Source organism: Neophocaena asiaeorientalis, unplaced genomic scaffold (genome assembly GCF_003031525.2).
Source record: "Neophocaena asiaeorientalis asiaeorientalis breed wild unplaced genomic scaffold, Neophocaena_asiaeorientalis_V1.1 scaffold487, whole genome shotgun sequence".
Lineage (NCBI taxonomy): Eukaryota > Metazoa > Chordata > Mammalia > Artiodactyla > Phocoenidae > Neophocaena > Neophocaena asiaeorientalis.
Genome location: NW_020173398.1, coordinates 1,608,797 through 1,626,227, shown reverse-complemented (window position 1 = coordinate 1,626,227; position 17,431 = coordinate 1,608,797). Strand labels below are relative to the sequence as shown.

Sequence of the window (17,431 nt, the reverse complement as noted above, 5' to 3'; positions counted from 1 at the left end):
ATGTTGTGTTAGTTTCTGCTGTACAACAAAGTGAATCACCTGCATGTATACATATGTCCCCATATCCCCTCCCTCTTGAGCCTCCCTCCTACCCTCCCTATCCCATCCCTATAAGTCGTCACAAAGCATCGAGCTGATCTCCCTGTGCTATGCAGCTGCTTCCCACTAGCCATCCATTATACATTTGGTAGTGTATATATATCAATGCTACTCTTTCACTTCGTCCCAGCTTCCCCTTCCCCCCCCATGTCCTCAAGTCCATTCTCTACGTCTGCATCTTTATTCCTTATATAAGAATATACAAAGAACTCTACAACTAAATAATTTTTTAAAAACCAATTTAAAAATGGGTAAAGAATCTGATGTGGCATTTCTGCAAAAAATATATACAAATAGCCAATAAGTACCTGAAAAACTGCTCAACATCACTAGTCGTCAAGGAAATGCAAATCAAAACACAGTGCGATACCACTTCACACCTACTAGAATGGTTATAATCAAAAAGACAGATAATAACAAATGTTGTTGAGGATGTGGAGAAATTGGTTGGAATTCTCGTGCACTGCTGGCAGAAATGTAAAATAGTGTACCCTCTTTGGAAAACAGTTTGGCAGTTCCTCAAACAGTTAAACATACAGTTATATATATATATATATACACTCAGGACAAATGAAAACATATCCCCACTCAAAAATCTGAACACAAAATTTCACAGCAGCATTATTCAAATAACTACAAATTAGAAACAACCCAAATGTCCATCAACTGATGAGTGGATAAATAAAATGTGGTATACCCATACAAAGGAATATTATTCAAGCATAAAAAGGGATGAAGTGCTGATACATGCAAAAGCATGGATGAACCTTGAAAACATGCTACAAGAAAAGAGCCAGACATAAAAGGCCACATACTGTTTTATTCCACTTATATGAAATGTCCAGAATAGGCAGATCTATAAAGACAGAAAGTAGATTAGTTGGTTGTCTAGGGCTTGGGGGAATTTCTAGGGGGAAATGGGGAGTGACTGCTAATACATGGTTTCTTTGTGGGGATTAAAGTGCTGTAAAGTTGATAGTAATGATGGTTGCACAATTCTGTGAATATACTAAAAATCATTGAATTGTACACTTTAAATGGGTGAGTGGTTTGATGCTATGGATTGATTTATGTCCATCAAAAAGTTATGCTGGGGCTTCCCTGGTGGCGCAGTGGTTGAGAGCCCACCTGCTGATGCAGGGGACGTGGGTTCGTGCCCCGGTCCGGGAAGATCCCACATGCCGTGGAGCGGCTGGGTCCGTGAGCCATGGCCGCTGAGCCTGCGCGTCCGGAGCCGCCTGTGCTCCGCAACGGAAGAGGCCATAGCAGTGAGAGGCCCACTTACCGCAAAAAAAAAAAAAAAAAAAAAGATATGCTGAAGTCCTAACTAACCCTCAAAACCCAAGAATGTAACCTCAGTTGGAAATAGGGTTTTTGCAGATATAATCAAGTTAAGATGAGGTCATACTGGATGAGGATGAGCCCTAAATCCAATGACTGGGGTCTTTATAAGAGGAGAGAAATTTGAAGACACAGAGGAGAAACAAGAAAGAAGGCCAGACCATGGAAGAAGAGAGAATTGGCTACCGGAGATCATGGAATCTCCTGAGCCTGCTGCAGTCAAAAAGCTGATTAAAGCCGAAGGCTTTCAGAGCCATCAGGCCATTAGGGTGATATAAGCGTTGGAGCATCTGGTCCATTACTTTTAATAAGCCACTAGAGGGAGGAAGACCAAGACGGCTGACAGGAGGACATGGAGCTCACCTCCCCACGCAAACACATCATATATACACATGTGGACCACTTCTCACAGAAAACCAACTGAAAGTTGGCAGAAGTGCTCCTATACAATTAAAGCTACAAGAAAGATCTCCGCATAAAGAGGTAGAACGAGGGAAAAAGGGGCATCAGGACGGACTGGTGCCCCTGGGAGGGATCTGTAAGAAAGAGAAGTTCCACATGGGCAGGCTCATACCCTGGGGAGCTGCCTTGCCTGCTGGGAAATCTACTTGGACAAATAGAGGGCCTGGAGAAGACTAGATTCTGCTCACAAGGAGTGCTTGCATGCGGACAATCAGGGCTGAGAGGACTTGTGCTGGTGGCTGCTGCCTCACTGCTCTTCCCAGTCTGAAGGGCTGAATGCCCAGCCCCACTCGCTCAACACCATAGCCTAGCATGAGATCATGGCAGAGATTCAGTCTAGCTGTGCAGAGACAGGCAGGGACGCCTGGGGTGTGATCCAGGCCAAACCACAGAGACCACTGTCAGCACATGCACTGGGCAGTGCCACAAGAATGTGCAGTGGCCTGGCACTGAATCTCAGGCAGACAGGCCCCAGAAGAGGACTGGATGCAGCTGGGGTGTGGTCCAGGGAGAAGAGCAGAGGGAGCCCATTGTTAATGCATGCACAGCAGCAGTGGGTCCAGAATGTGCAGAGGCTGGGCACTGAGTCTTGGGCAGACAGGGCCTGGCAGGAGTACACATTGGTTTGTTTCTGTGAACTACGAGCACTCCAGCTCCTCCACTCCACACCTCAGCTTGGAGCTGAATCTGGGGTGAACAGATCCTGGGAGAAGTTTGCCACAGTGGCAGCCCAGGACCTCAGTGGCAGCACAGCCACCTCGACCTGCAGCCACAGCATGCTGGTCCCCACCCCAGCATACTCCACACCACAGCCTTGCACTAGGTCTGGGAAAAACATAACAGACAAAGGGAAGCCACCTTGGGCTACTTTTGGGCAGAACTGCAGACACCTGCATGGGTAACACATAGGTTTGCTGTGACCACACAGGCCTCACATGCTTCAACGGCACTTCCTTTGGGGCAGGGCATGCACTCAAAGGCAAAAGAGCCTGATTGAACCCAATCCTCAGGGCTTCTACTCCAACAACTGGGGAGAAGATCCCACCCCAGACAGGGCAGTGACAGCTGCAAAGAGGAAGCCCTGCTGCACATCCAGCACAGGCTCTGGATACCACAACACAAATCACATCCCCTATCAAGGGGATAACAACTGGCACACTATAAAGAAAGATATGCCTGGCATCCATACCAAAGCCAGCTCTTGCACCAAAAGAGTTGGAGTCACAGAAGTCTAGACAGGGACACTCCCACATAAAAACACCGGTTCAAGACCACAGTAGCTAACTGTTTCTCCTAAGTTCATAGAAACAGAGAAAGTTAAGTAAAATGAAAAAGCAGAGGAACTACTCCCAATTAAAAGAACAAGAGGAATCCCCTGAAGGAACAAATAATGAAACAGACCTCACCAGTCTACTAGACCCAGAGTTCAAAAAGGAGACAATAAAAATGCTAAAGGAATTAAGAAAGATTATCAAAAGAAATGCAGATCACAGTAACAAGGAAATAGAAACAATGAAGATGAATCAATCAAAATTAGACAATTCAATTGCTGAGATAAAAGCCAACCTGGAAGCAATGAGTAGCAGACTAAATGACATAGAAGAAAGAATAAGTGATCTAGAAGATGGAATAATGGAAATCACCCAATCAGAACAGCAGTCAGAGAGATGAATGGAAAAAAAAATGAAAGCAGCATACAAGATGTATGGGATAATGTAAAGCATGCCAACCTACACATAATAGGGCATCTAGAAGAAGAAAGAGAAAAGGGGATCAAAAATATATTTGAAGGGCTTCCCTGGTGGCGCAGTGGTTGAGAGTCAGCCTGCCGATGCAGGGGACATGGGTTCGTGCCCCAGTCTGGGAAGATCCCACGTGCCACGGAGCGGCTGGGCCTGTAAGCCATGGCTGCTGAGCTTGCTCATCCAGAGCCTGTGCTCTGCAACAGGAGGGGCCACAACAATGAGAGGCCCACGTACTGCAAAAAAATTAAAAAATGTATTTGAAGAAATTATGGCTGAACACATGTAAATCAATGAAGTTAGAACATACCCTCACATCATACACAAAGATAAACTCAAAATGGTTTAGGGACCTGTAAGACTGGACGCTATAAAACTTTCAGTGGAAAACATAGGAAGAACACTCTTTGACATAAATCAGAGCAAGCTCTTTTTTGATCCACCTCCTAGAGTAATGGAAATAAAAATAAACAAATAGGACCTAATAAAACTTAAAAGCTTTTGCACAGCAAAGGAAACAATAAACAAGACAAAATGACAACCCTCAGAATGGGAGAAAATATTTGCAAATGAATCAACAGACAAAAGATTAATCTCCAAAATATATAAACAGCTCATGCAGCTCAATATTAAGAAAACAAACAACCCAATCCAAAAATGGGCAGAAGACCTAAATAGACATTTCTCCAAAGAGGACATACAAATGGCCAAGAAGCACATGAAAAGCTGCTCAACATCACTAATTATTAGAGAAATGCAAATCAAAACTACAATGAGATATCACCTCACACCAGTCAGAATAGGCATTATCAGAAAATCTACAAAGAACAAATGCTGGAGAGGGTATGGAGAAAAGGGAACCCTCTTGCACTGTTGGTGGGAATGTAAATTGATAGAGTCACTATGGAGAACAGTATGGAGGTTCCTTAAAAAACTGAAAATAAAACTACCATATGATACAGCAATCCCACTACTGGGCATATACCCAGAGAAAACTATAATTCAAAAAGACACATGCACCCCAATGTTAATTGCAGCACTATTTACAATATCTAGGTCATGGAAGCAACCTAAATGCCCATCGCCAGACAGATGGAAAAAGAAGAAGTGGTACATATATACAGTGGAATATTACTCAGCCATAAAAAGGACTGAAATTGGGTCATTTGTTGAGACGTGGATGGATCTAGAGACTGTCATACAGAGTGATTAAGTCAGAAAGCGAAAAACAAACATCATATACTAACGCATATATGTGGAACCTAGAAAATGGTACAGAAGAACGGGTTTGCAAGGCAGAATATTGGGATTGACATGTATACACTGATGTGTATAAAATTGATGACTAATAAGAACCTTCTGTATTAAAAAAAAGAAAATAAACTGACATCTATGTTGATAAAAGAAAACAAATGTCAAAAAAAATAAAAAAAGGAGGGCAACCTGACTTTTCCATAAACCTATCACAAACTGTACCATGTGAGATGTACAAAACAAATAGCTCCTGATACCATGTTTCTTCTCCTTTTGGCTTCTTAGTGTTGTGACAATACCAGGGAGATAGACACTAGTGTGACTTTCAGAATCCTATGCAATTTTATTGGCCTCATGTTATCTATATAGATGTTGCTATCACAGAAATAGGTGATATTTAATTAAACCTTAAAGCAAAGTGGAAAAATAAATTAGTAGTATACACATTTATTTAGATATATGGATCTAATCTGGATGTATATCTAAAAGAGTTGAGGCTATTGCCATTAAAGAGTAGGCCAGAAACTGCTTTTTTCATTACAAGCCTTGCTAGTATATGTATATATATTTTAAACTATGTATGCACATTATTTTAGTTCAATAAACAACGTTAAAACATTAGCATATAATTTGGGGGTGTCCGCAGTGTCTCAAAGCTTATCCGTGGCAGGTAAATAAAGAAATCCATTTTGAAGGGCTCTCTGGGCCACGATGAAAAAAAAAAAAAGAAGACACAGGATTTCCAAAGCCATCCTGAGGAAAAAGAACAAAGCAGGAGTCATAACCCTTCCAAGCTTCAGACTATACTACAAAGCTACAGTAATCGAGACAGTGTAGTTTTGGCACAAAAACAGACATTTAGATCAATGAAAGAGAACAGAGAACCCTGAAATAACCCTACACACCTACAGTCAGTTAATCTACAACAAAGGAGGCAAGAATATAATGGAAAAGAGACAGTCTCTTTAGCAAATCGTGTTGGGAAAGCTGGACAGATACATGTAAATCAATGAAATTAGAACAGTCTCTCACACCATATACGAAAACAAACTCAAAATGGTTTAAAGACCTAAATATAAGACATGACACCATAAAACTTGTAGAAGAGGACATAGCCAAAACATTCTCGGACATAAATTGTAGCAACATTTTCTCAGATCAGTCTCCCAAGCAAAAGAAATAAAAACAAAAATAAACAAATGGGTCCTAATCAAACTTAAAACCTTTTTCTACAAATAACAAATGCTGAAGGGGGTGTGGAGAAAAGGGAACCCTCCTTCACTGTTGGTGAGAATGTAAACTGGTGCAGCCACTATGGAAAAAAGCATGGAGCTTCCTCAAAAAACTAAGAATAATGCACGCTTCCACAGCACATATACTAAAATTGCAACAATGCAGAGAAGATTAGCATGGCCCCTGCGCAAGGATGACATGCAAATTCGTGAAGCATTCCACATTTTTAAATGTATAAATAAAAACAAAAATAAACAAATGGGTCCTAATCAAACTTAAAACCTTTTTCTACAAATAACAAATGCTGAAGGGGGTGTGGAGAAAAGGGAACCCTCCTTCACTGTTGGTGAGAATGTAAACTGGTGCAGCCACTATGGAAAAAAGCATGGAGCTTCCTCAAAAAACTAAGAATAATGCACGCTTCCACAGCACATATACTAAAATTGCAACAATACAGAGAAGATTAGCATGGCCCCTGCGCAAGGATGACATGCAAATTCGTGAAGCATTCCACATTTTTAAATGTAAAATAGATAGCTGGTGGGAAGCAGCCACATAGCACAGGGAGATCAGCTTGGTGCTTTGTGACCATCTAGAGGGGTGGGAAAGGGAGGGTGGGAGGGAGACAGAAGAGGGAGGAGATATGGGGATATATGTATATGTATAGCTGATTCACTTTGTTATAAAGCAGAAACTAACACACCATTGTAAAGCAATTATACTCCAATAAAGATGTTAAAAGAAAAACAAACCTAAGAATAGAATTGCCATATGAGCCAGCAATACCGTTCCTGAGCATATACCCAGACAAAACTCTAATTGAAAAGGTACATGCACCCGTATGTTCATAGCAGTACTATTCACTACAGCCAAGACAGGGAAACAACCAAAATACCCATGGACAGATTAAAAGAATAAAAATGTGGTACATATAAATGTGGGGGTATATATATATATATATATATATATATACATACACACACACATATACACACATACATACACACACACGCACACATATATATATTACCATGGAATATTACTCAGACATAAAGAAAGAATTAAATAATGCCATTTTCAGCAACATGGATTGACCAAGAGATCATCATAGTAAGTGAAGTAAGTCAGAAAGAGAAAGACAAATACCATATGGTATCACTTATATGTGGAATCTAAAATGTGACACAAATGAACACATCTACTAAACAGAAACAGACTCACAGATATAGAGAATAGAATTATGATTGATAAGGGAGAGGGGAGGTGGGGAAGGGATCGATAGGAAGTTTGAGATTAGCAGATGCAAACTATTATAAATAGGATGGAAAACAACAAGGCCCTACTATATAGCACAGGGAACTATATTCAATATCCTGTGATAAACCATAATGGAAAAGAATATGAAAAAGAATACATATATATATCACCTCACACTGGTCAGAATGGCTGTCATCAAAAAATCTACAATTGGGCTTCCCTGGTGGCACAGTGGTTGAGAGTCCACCTGCCAATGCAGGGGACACCGGTTTGTGCCCCGGTCCGGGAAGATTCCACATGCCGTGGAGCAGCTGGGCCCGTGAGCCATGGCCGCTGAGCCTGCGCGTCCGGAGCCTGTGATCCGCAACGGGAAAGGCCACAACAGTGAGAGGCCCACGTACCGCAAAAAAAAAAAAAAATCTACAAACAATAAATGCTGGAGGTTCCTTTAAAAACTAAAAATAGAGCTACCATATGATCCAGCAATTCCACTCCTGGGCATATATGCAGAAAAGTTGATAACTCTAATTCAAAGAGATACATGCACCCCAACGTTCATAGCATAACTGTTTACAATAGCCAAGACATGGAATCAACCCAAGTGCTTAAGAAGATGTGGTATAGGAGCTTCCCTGGTAGTGCAGTGGTTGAGAGTCTGCCTGCTGATACAGGGGACACGGGTTCGTGCCCCGGTCCGGGAAGATCCCACATGCCGCAGAGCGGCTGGACCCATTTATATATATATATATATACACATACACATACACACATAATGTGGTATGTATATAGATATGTATAATGGAATATTACTCAGCCACAAAAAAGAATGATATATTGTCATTTGTACCAATGTGGATGGATGTAGAGAATATTATACTTAGTGAAGTCAGACAGAGAAAGACAAATATCATATGCTATCATATGCTGTCACATATGCTATTCCACTATATGTAGAATCTTAAAAAATGATACAAGTGAACTTATTTACAAAACAGAAAGAGACTCACAGAGATAGAAAAAAAATTTGTGGTTACCAAAGGGGAAGGGAGTGGAGAAGGGATAAATTAAGAAGTATAAGATTAAGAGATACAAACTACTGTACATAAAATAGATAAGCAACAAGGATTTACTGTAAAGCACAGGGGACTATATTCAATATCTTGTAATAACCTATAATGGAGAATAATCTGAAAAAGTATATAGATGTATACAACTGAAAAAAAGAAAGAAAGAAAGAATGTCATATGAGGACAGAGACATTGATTGAAACCATGGAGGTACAAATTAGAGAACAGCAAGGATTGCTGACAGCCACCAGAAACTAGGGAGAGACAAAGGAATCTTCCCCAGAGCCTTTGGAGCACCATGGCCTTGCTGACACCTTGATTTTGATTTCACACTTCTAGTCTCCAGAACTGTGAGAGAATAAATTTCTTTTGTCCTAAGCCACCTAGTTTGTGGTACTGTAATTTGTTATGGCAGCCCTAGGAAACTAATACATATGGTATGTGAATTATATCCTAATAAAGGTGTTCTGTTCTGTTTTGTTTTGTCTTTTAAGGGCTCTGGGTTTAGTTTGTCATAAGTGGAAATTTATATACTCTTGTGGCAGAGAGCATTGGACGTCTAGAATACAAAAGATGGCCCTAACCATGTAGATTTCTCCCAGGGGGACATGAACTTTTGTTTTATTGCATATGGAACTGTCTTGGCTGCCGGGCAGTATAATTCAGTCATTCCTAGGTCTTTTATTCTTCCTTATCTGAGAAACCTCCATTTAATTCTGTAACTGGGCCACAAACAAAGAAATCTTGTTCTCTCCATTTCGTTACTTCATTTATTTTCTCAGTTTATCATAGATTCTCAGATTTCCTAAGAACAGACTGGACTAGAAGACAGTCTAAGATACTCTGTATTCTCCTACACATGAAAATTTCTCCCAAGTAATGTTTATTATCCAAAATTGGACACTGTCTCATTTGTACCCTTGGGATTTTAATTTACAGAGAGTGACTGAGTCATAACATGGAGAGGTCAGTGCATTGAAAGAAGATTTGTGTTACCTGCATTTTCTGAGAGGAGGGGGGTCACCACATGGTAAGCACCAGGTTTGATAAGAAGGCAGAAGCAGGAGCAAGGGGAAGGCACAGGCCAGAGCCTTAAGTGGGGTTTCTGCAGGAAAGGCAAGGTAGAGCAGAGTAAACAGTTTAGGATTGGCTACTTTGATTAATTTCAGTGTGCTTTTGGTTACATGAGTGGTCTCTAGTGGCTGTGGGAAAATTTAGGGCAGGGGAAATGTTGGCTTGGTACATGAGAGTTAGATAAGAATGTGTGTAACTTCCAGACAAGCTGAAATTTGGGAGAAAGGTAAACACTTTGGCTGTGATTAATGGATATAGGATAAACATATAGAATCTAAGAAAACACAGTAAGAACAGATATCCAATTACTTTTTACCTTGGACTGAGTTCCTTATCTACTCAAGTACATTGCCTGAGAGGTTAACGGCTAAATAATATTCCCTGATTGTTTGGAGCCTTAGCCCTGGGAACTAAACTTTTGTTCCTACTTTACCCAGTCATTAAATGTCCTAAATCCTGCATCCCTCCTAACTGCCAGTATGTCCTAACGTATCTGTTCATGTCACTCTATCATCAATGAAAGATCAAAACAAAATTTTAGTAGCTCCCTACTGCCCTCAAGATAAAATGTTCTGAACTTACAGTATATGAAAAAGAATAGATACATGTATATATATATATATATATATATATATATATATATATATATAACTGAATCACTTTGTTGTACAACTGAAACTAACACAACATTGTTAATCAACTATACTCCAATATAAAATAAAAGTTTGAAAATATAAAAATAAAAACGGTATGTAGTTTAATAAAGTTTCCCAAGTACTCTTGAGTTTCAAAAAAAAGATTAAATGTTCTTTGTAAATTATTTAAAATTTATTTTTCAATAGCTAATGCAATACAGCCACTCTACAGGAGGAAAAATCTCCCTTTACTCTTATCCTCTGTTCCCTTCCCCCAAGGCAACCAGTGTTAACTATTTCTTATGTATCTTTCCAAAGAATTTTACACACATACAACAAATGCACATATATATTCTCCCACAACCACCATTTTTTTAGCCAAATATTTGCATACAAACACTGCTGCACCTTGCATTTTTCTCTATATTAATAGTCTTATTCATATATCATCTTGCACACTTGTGAGTGTATCTGGAGCAGAAGTCTCTTCAGTAATTCTCTTCAGAATTACTGAATTGTGCTTTTGATAGGTGTCTCCAAATTGCCATCCATAGAAGCAGTAGCATTTACATCCCCATCAGCAATGAACTCACCCTCATCAATATGTGCAGCATTTGCCACCTGAGCCCAGCTCACATTCCACAGACCTGTCAGTGAGTTCTGTGACTTCCAGCTGTCAATATCTACATCCTTATGCCTGAGGGTTCACCCTCCCCCAACCACAACTGCAGATGGTTCCCTGTAGGATTGCAGAGTTGGGGAGATGAAGAAGGGTCAAAAGCATAGAAAATTACTCTCCCTCTCCCACCTCCTTGACTGAAAAACGTGCACAGCCTAAAAGTTGAGTTATGTTTTATTTGGTGGACAAAACTGAGGACTTCAAGCCTAGGACACAACATCTCCGATCACTCTGAGAGACTACTCTGAAGAAGTGAGGGAGAAGCCAGGATATATGAGTTTTTGCAACAAAGACCAGGTAGACAAAACATCAAAAGATTACAGTTAATTAAAGTAAACCAGATATCTCAAGTTAAGGAATTTAGTGCTTTTTTATGTATGGGAAGATGCAAGAGCCTGGGCTCACTGAAATCATTCCTTTGATATGCACCTGAGCTATCTGGGACCAGTATCCTGTGTTTTCTCATCCTGAGTCTCCTCGGGGTGCAATGTCAAGGGTGGCTGCAGCAGTTGACTGCTAGATGGTGGACATCCTATTTCTCTGAGGGAACTCAGGGGCAGGTGTAATGTGATGACTTGCTTTATTTACTGATATGGCAGGCAATATTTTTCATTCACACACCCCTCCACACACACACACACAAGGGTCAGCCTTCACCCATGACTTTTCAGCTCGTTCTTCCCTTGGGTGGGACAATTCTGAGGTTGGTATGTTGCACTATCTCTCAGAGATTTTCCACAAGATAGCTAGCTTAATAATGTACTTTTTGGGATTTCCCTGGTGGGTCAGTTGTTTAGAATCTGCCTGCCAATGCAGGGGACACGGGTTTGAGCCCTTGTCCAGGAAGATTCCACATGCTTCAGAACAACTAAGCCCATGCGCCATGACTGCTGAGGCTGCGTGCGGCAACTACTGAAGCCTGTGCACCTAGAGCCCATGCTCTGCAACAAGAGAAGCCACTGCAATGAGAAGACCACACACCGCAAAGAAGAGTAGCCCCTGCTCGGTGCAATTAGAGAAAGCCCACATGCAGCAACAAAGACCCAATGCAGCCCTAAATAAAAAAATAAATAAATGATTTTTTAAAAATGTACCTTCATTAGCTGCCTCACTTTTTCTATGTCACTTCCCTACTTCCCTTTCCAGTGTCCCCTCCCAGCTGCCCAACTGGAAGTGCTTTCCTTGTATTCTTTTTGTTTGGAATTAAAATCAGGCAAAAGTGGGGTGAGCAAGCTCTACCTCCACAAAGATAATTGAGCTACTTCTTGTTATGTGGTCCGAATGTCCCTACATCTGTTTCACACTCATCACAATGTTGATATTTTTCCGTCTCTTGGAAACTAACCTCTTTGAAACCATGCAGCTTTAATTAAAGCTTTATTTAAAACAGATGTCTGTGCCAGAATAAATTCACTAAATTACCTGTTTCAAAAATAAGAATATTTACCTTAATCTCAGGAGGAATCCTGAGAGAATGTATGTTCTCTTCCTGTAGGTTGGCAGTGAAATTACTCTTAGGCCATGGAAAAGAAAGGGAAATAAACAACATGTTGATTTTAATAGGAAAGAGAAAAAAAAGATGTAGACTTTTAAAACCTTCCTAATAATTTTTTCAAAACGCCTAACAGCTAACAAGTTAAACAACATGGTGGGGGGAGTGGGGGGCAGAGACTAAATGAACTTCACTTAAATGCTTCTTCACTGATGTAATTTTCTTCTAAGAAAGAGATCTACGTTCAGACACAGATAGATAAGAACAGTAGCTAAGTGTAAGTTATATTCTTAGAACTTTAGATTTACTACCTCTAAAAGGGAATAATAAGAAGATTAGCTCAAGATGGCAGAGCAGAAAGACGTGAGCTCACCCCTTCTTACAAAAACACCAAAATCACAACTAACTGCTGAACAACCATTGACAAAAAAATACTGGAACTTACCAAAAAAGATAACCTACATCCAAAGACAAAGAAGAAGCCACAATGAGATGGTAGGAGGGGCACAAATGCAATAAAATCAAATACCATACCAGCCAGGTGGGCAACCCACAAACTGGAAAAAAATTATACCACAGAAGTTATCCCACAGGAGTGAAAGCTCTGAGCCCCACATCAGGCTTCCCAACCTGGGGGAGGAAGAGTCCCCAGAGAATCTGGCTTTGAAGGCCAGTGGGGTTTGATCACAGGACATCCACGGGACTGGGAGAAACAGAAACTCCACTCTTGGATGGTGCACACAAAGTCTCATGTACACGAGGATCCACAGGACAAAAGAAGTGAGCCCATAAGAAACTGGGCCAGAACTACCTGCTAGTATTGGAGGGTCTACTGCAGAGGCGGGGGGTGGCCATGACACAGTGTGGGGACAAAGACACTGGAAGCAGCAGTTCTGGGAAGTACTCATTGGTGTGAGCCCTCCCAGAGGCCACCATCAGCCCCACCCTACAGCCTGTAGGCTCCAGTGCTGGGTCACCTCAGGCCAAAAAACAGACAGGGTGAGAATACAGCCCCATGCATCAGCAGACAAGTGGATTAAAGTTTTACTGAGCATGGTCCTGACCACCAGAGGGAGAAGACCCAGCTCCACCCGCCATCAGTCCCTCCCCTCAGGAAACTTGCACAAGCCTCTTAGAGAGCCTCATAGACCAGAGGGCAGACAGCAGAAAAAAGAAGGACAATCCTGCAGCCTTCAGAAAGAAAACCACAATCACAGAAAGTTAGACAAAATGAAATGGCAGAGGAATATGTCCCAGATGAAGGAACAAGGTAAAACCCCAGAAAAACAACTAAGTGAAGTGGAAATAGGCAACCTTCAAGAAAAAGAATTCAGAATAATGATAGTGAGGATGATCCAGGATCTTGGGAAAAGGATGGAGGCAAGGATTGAGAAGATGCAAGAAATGTTTAACAAAGACGTAGAAGAACTAAAGAACAAACAGAGATGAACAATACAATAACTGAAATGAAAAATACACTAAAAGGAATCAAGAGCAGAATAACTGGGCTTCTCTGGTAGTGCAGTGGTTAAGAATCCGCTTGCCAAGGCAGGGGACACGGGTTCGAGCCCTAGTCCGGGAAGATCCCACATGTCACGGAGCAACTAAGCCTGTGCGCCACAACTACTGAGCCTGCACTCTAGAGCTCATGGGTCACAACTACTGAGCCCGTGTGCCACAACTACTGAGCCTGCGTGCCTAGAGCCAGTGCTCTGCAACAAGAGAAGCCACCACCATGAGAAGCCCGTGCACCGCAACGAAGAGTAGCCCCTGCTCCCTGCAACTAGAGAAAGCCCACACGCAGCAATGAAGACCCAATGCAGCCAAAAATAAAATAAATAAATAAATAAATAAATTTTTTAAAAAACAGCAAAAGATTAAAAAAAAAAAAAGAGCAGAATAACTGAGACAGAAGAACAGATAAGTGACCTGGAAGACAGAATGGTGGAAATCACTGCCGTGGAACAGAATAAAGAAAAAAGAAAGAAAAAAAGTGAAGACAGTCTAAGAGACCTGTGGGACAACATTAAACACACAAACATTCATATTATAGGGGTTCCAGAAGGATAAGAGAGAAAAAGGACCTCAGAAAATATTTGAAGAGATAACTGCTGAAATCTTCCCTAACATGAGAAACGAAACAGTCACCCAAGTCCAGGAAGCACAGATAGTCCCAGGCAGGATAAACCCAAGGAGGAATATGGCTGAGACACATAGTAATCAAGCTGACAAAAATTAAAGACAAAGAAAAAATATTAAAAGCAACAAGGGAAAAACAACAAATAACATAAAATGGAACTCCCACAAGGCTATCAGCTGATTTCTCAGCAGAAACTTTTCAGGCCAAAAAGGTATGGAACAATATATTTAAAGTGATGAAAGGGACTTCCCTGATGGGTCAGTGGTTAAGAATCCACCTGCCAGTGCAGGGAACATGGGTTTGAGCCCTGGATTGGGAAGAAGTCACATGCTGCAGAGCAACTAAGCCTGTGAGCCACAACTACTGAGCCTGCGCTCTAGAACCTGTGAGCCACAATTACTGGGCCCATGTGCTGCAACTACTGAAGCCCATGTTCTGCAACAAGAGAAGCCACTGAAATGAGAACCCCACACACTGCAACAAAGAGTAACCCCTGCTCACCACAACTAGAGAAAGCACAGGTGCAGCAACAAAGACCCAATGCAGCCAATAAATAAATAGATAGATAGATAAATAAATAAATAAATAAAGTGATGAAAAGGAATAAGCTACAACCAAGAATACTCCACCCAGCAAGGCTCTCATTCAGATTTGATGGAGAAATCAAGAGCTTTACAGACAGACAAGCAAAAGCTAAGAGAATTCAGCATCACCAAATTCAGCTCTGCAACAAATACTAAAGGAACTTCTCTAGGCAGGAAAGAGACCAGCAACGTAGAATGACCTTTTACATATATAGACTGCTATATCAAAACCTCATGGGAACAGCAAACCCAAAAACTACAATTGATACAAACACACAAAATAAAAAGCAACCCAAACACAACACTAAAAATGACCATCAAACTGCAAGGGAAGAGAACAAAAGAGAAAGAGAAAGGGAATAAAAAAGACCTACAGAAACAAACCCAAAACAATTAAGAAAATGGCAATAGGAGCACACATATTGATAATTACTAAATGTAAATGGATTAAATGCTCCAGCCAAAAGACATAGACTGGCTGAACGGATACAAAAACAAGACTCATATATATGTTGTCTACAAGAGACTCACTTCAGACCTAGGGACACATACAGACTGAAAGTGAAGGAATGGGAAAAAGGTATTCCATGCAAATGGAAATCAAAAGAAAGCTGAAGTAGCAATTCTCATATCAGACAAAATAAACTTTAAAATAAAAACTATTAAAAGAGACAAAGAAGGACACTACAAAATGATCAAGGGATCAATCCAAGAAGAAGACATAACAATTGTAAATATTTATGCACCCAATATAGGAGCACCTCAGTACATAAGGCAAATACTAACAGCCATAAAAGGGGAAATTGACAGTAACACATTCATAGTAGGGGACTTTAACACCCCACTTTCACCAATGGACAGATCATCCAAACTGGAAATAAATAAGGAAACACAAGCTTTAAATGATATATTAAACAAGATGGACATAATTGATAATTATAGGACATTCCATCCAAAAACAACAGAATACACTTTCTTCTCAAGTGCTCATGGAACATTCTTCAGGATAGATCATATCTTGGGTAACAAATCAAGCCTTGGTAAATTTAAGAAAATTGATATTGTATCAAGTACCTTTTCCGACCACAATGCTATGAGACTAGATATCAATTACAGGAAAAAAATCTGTAAAAAATACAAACACATGGAGGCTAAACAATACACTACTTACTAACCAAGAGATCACTGAAGAAATCAAAGAGGAAATCAAAACATACCGAGAAACAAATGACAATGAAAACACAACGACCCAAAATCTATGGAATGCAGCAAAAGCATTTCTAAGGAGAGGTTTATAGCAATACAATCCTACCTCAAGAAACTAGAAACGTCTCAAATAAACAACCTAACCTTACACGTAAAGCAATTAGAGAAAGAAGAACCAAAAAACCCGAAAGTTAGCAGAAGGAAAGAAGTCATAAAGATCAGAGCAGAAATAAAAGAAAAAGAAATGAAGGAAACACTACCAAAGTTCAATAAAACTAAAAGCTGGTTCTTTGACAAGATAAACAAAATTGATAAACCATTAGCCAGACTCATCAAGAACAAAAGGGAGAAGACTCAAATCAATAGAATTAGAAATGAAAAAGGAGAAGTAACAACTGACACTGCAGAAATACAAAGGATCATGAGAGATTACTTCAAGCAACTATATGCCAATAAAATGAACAACCTGGAAGAAATGGACAAATTCTTCAAAAGGGACAACCTTCCGTGACTGAACCAGGAAGAAGCAGGAAATATAAATAGACCAATCACAAACACTGAAATTGAGACTGTGATTAAAAATCTTCCAACAAACTAAAGCCCAGGACCAGATGCCTTCACAGGTGAATTTTATCAAACATTTAGAGAAGAGCTAACACCTATCCTTTACAAACTCTTCAAAAATATAGCAGGAGCAATCCCAAAATCATTCTATGATGTCACCATCACCCTGATACCAAAACCAGACAAAGATGTCACAAAGAAAGAAAACTACAGGCCAATATCACTGATGAACATAGATGCAAAAATCTTCAACAAAATACTAGCAAGCAGAATCCAACAACACATTAAAAGGATCATACACCATGATCAAGTGGAGTTTATCCCAGGATGGAAGGATTCTTCAATACATGCAATTCAATCAATGTGATACACCATATTAACAAATTGAAGGAGAAAAACCATATTATCATCTCCATAGATGCAGAAAAATTTTTCAGCAAAATTCAGCACCCATTTATGATAAAAACCCTCAACAAAGTAGGCATAGAGGGAACTTACCTTAACATAATAAAGGCCATATATGACAAACCCACAGCCAACATCTTTCTCAATGGTGAAAAACTGAAACCATTTCCACTAAGATCAGGAACAAGACAAGGTTG

At 40.3% G+C, this 17,431-nt stretch overlaps 2 non-coding genes across 2 annotated transcripts; both read left to right on the top strand.

Moving 5' to 3' along the window:
• The first annotated feature begins 6,256 nt into the window (after positions 1–6,256).
• Positions 6,257–6,359, top strand: LOC112401070 (U6 spliceosomal RNA). Its single transcript, XR_003003515.1, has one exon. It is a non-coding gene; the product is annotated as a U6 spliceosomal RNA (small nuclear RNA).
• A 189-nt stretch (positions 6,360–6,548) lies between these two features.
• On the top strand, positions 6,549–6,651 carry LOC112401073 (U6 spliceosomal RNA). The gene has a single exon (XR_003003518.1). It is a non-coding gene; the product is annotated as a U6 spliceosomal RNA (small nuclear RNA).
• Positions 6,652–17,431: the final 10,780 nt, after the last annotated feature.